A 2526-nucleotide genomic window follows, 5' to 3' on the forward strand; every position below is an offset into this window, starting at 1 on the left:
CAGACACGAATATTCTCAGAGCCCGTTTCTGTTCGATCAATGACTGTATCATATGAAAGGTGCTGTTCCAGCGGGTCTAAACTTCTTGCTGGAGCCTCTTCGCAGGCTGGTTGACCTGTAATTGAATGTCCTTGAGACAGGAGCTGGCCAGAGCAGAATGTTTAAAATGTCCATTTATTTTGCAGCCAACTGCCATCGCATCAGCAACACTCCTCTGTGACAGAAGGCCCTCATGAACAACCAGCTGGAGAGTGTGAGCAGTACAAGGTAGGCTTGGCAGCTCAGCATCACTCATGGCCATTATCATATGTCTTGCATTATCCCAAAGTACAATGTGGACAGACGTCTTCGTTTCAGTATATCCCAGGTCTGAAGCTTGCTATTGAAAGCAGCTGCGATGGTTGGGCTGGTGTGCGAGCCCCTGAATGACTTTGCATGTAGTGTGACTTGATAACAAACAAACTCTTCATCAATCCACTGCGCCTTTAAACTGAGGAGTGACATCGGGCACACACTGCTTGTCCAAATGTCTGTAGTGAAACTTAGGCTGAAACTTCCTGCATGAGGTTATGCACGTGTTTTTCTACCTCTTCAAAACGTTTTGGCACCATTATGTCTGTGATGTATAGGGCTTTGGAGTTGATGTCATGCCGCAATGTATTGTGGGAGCACAGCGCCATTTTCCGAGTCCATAAATCAAAACAAACACACTGTGTTGGAACGACGATGACAAGAAACATGCTTAAAAGCAGCTCAAAAGAAAATGGATGGTATAGAGACCGATTGCGTCCAGAGGCGAAGCAGCGGTACTTGAAAAAAATAGAGTGCATCGCAAATGTGGACCCATATGAAATACGGCAGTGGAGTAAAGACCCCGACGACTTACCGCCACTGTCCTACCCCGATATCGTCACATATCTTGTTTGTGGAGTAAGTGCTTACACTGCGAACCAGTTTCGTAATTACAAGTCACTGGAGGCGCACATCCAATTTACAAATGGCTGGGTGCAAGATTTGGCTACTTTCAAGCCGCCAAACTGTGAGTATGTCGTCATTCAAACCAAGGTAAGTCAGCTGGAGTGCATCGAGTGTAATAGCCATGGTTCACCCCCTACCACAGTTGATGTTATACATTTATCAATGAACTGGTAAAATCTCGTTGTCATATTATGTGCCCATAATTGTAAAGTTGATGCAAACTACCACATTGATAATCGGGCAAGATATTACAGCCATTTCATAGGCAGGCTTCCCTACAGTTGTGCGAAAGAATTAGCTAATCGTTATGTAACCCAACCAGTGCAGGGGCCTTCCTACACCACGGACTCTGCCGTTTATTCAGATGCTGGGGCAAACACCACTCCAACTCTGCTGCTGGCCCTTTGCAAATCACAGTAAACACTGCATGATTATCAACATAGTAAAAGCCAACAACAAATATATAAAAACCACATTAAGCAAAAATAATCATGTCCTTACAAAATTCCTCGGTCTCAGGAATGAGTATGACAGAAAACTAACATAGCAGGATTACCAGCAAACTGTAGCTGAAAAGCTAATGCTTCATCTTGCATTACTTTGCCCGAATGAATGCTCTGCTAACTAGCGGGAATGTAGCCCGAAATTGCGGCAGATATTACAAAATGGAACATGCACACAAAGTGTCCATACTCTCGTCAGACAATACATGAACCTCCCAACAAACACAATATATGCTTAGCAAACCGTCATTTTACACAGTGGAACACTTATTTTTAACCAAAAATCAATGCAGTACACCACTGACGGTGCTTACCTTTGCAAATGATCAAAGTTCATGTAGAAAGAAAGAAACAAATGAACAAAAGATTTTCTCCTTCATTTCTGTCAAACAAAGCTGTATGACACTTTCCAGCTGTTAGTATCATGGTTGCTAGGCAACCTGGGCAGCGCAACGGAGGCTAGACCGTCCCATTTCACAAGCCTCGCACTTCCGGCCTTAGCGGTCTTTGAGTACGCGGCCCTTGAGGATCGTTGAGGCTGCGTACTTTAAGGCTGCAGACCCTAAATTGGGATACAGCCACAGTAAACACTGAACCAAGATGGCGCCCGCGCGAACGAGAAATCTGAACTATGGTGTCCTGCAGAGGACAAATAGTCAAAATTGCTAAAATTTACAATGTATATGCAGCTCAACAATGACACCTTGTGAGCAATTCCAGTCACTGCTTTACAGTTACATAGCACATATGTCTACAAAGTCACTCCATTCGATGTTTGTTAGTAATTTCTATAACTTCCGAGACCACCAAGGATAATATTATTAAGCTATAAAGAGTGATATGAACATATATAGAACTTACCGGAATGAAAATGTCCGGTAAGTTAAGTGATATCTGGAGATGGAAGCGAACTGGATATCAGCTCGTCTCACGGCTGCTATTCAGGCTAGATGCCTTCGTTTGGTAAGGTCCGCCATATGAGCTCCCTCATGTTGCTTCCAGGTTGGGAAAGAATAAAAAGACAAACCCTTTTTAAGCTTATTCC

Source organism: Aulonocara sp. 'chitande type north' Nkhata Bay, linkage group LG3 (genome assembly GCF_057382095.1).
Source record: "Aulonocara sp. 'chitande type north' Nkhata Bay isolate Kocher_YH1m ecotype deep benthic linkage group LG3, A_spYH_male_GT1.1, whole genome shotgun sequence".
Classification (NCBI taxonomy): domain Eukaryota; kingdom Metazoa; phylum Chordata; class Actinopteri; order Cichliformes; family Cichlidae; genus Aulonocara; species Aulonocara sp. 'chitande type north' Nkhata Bay.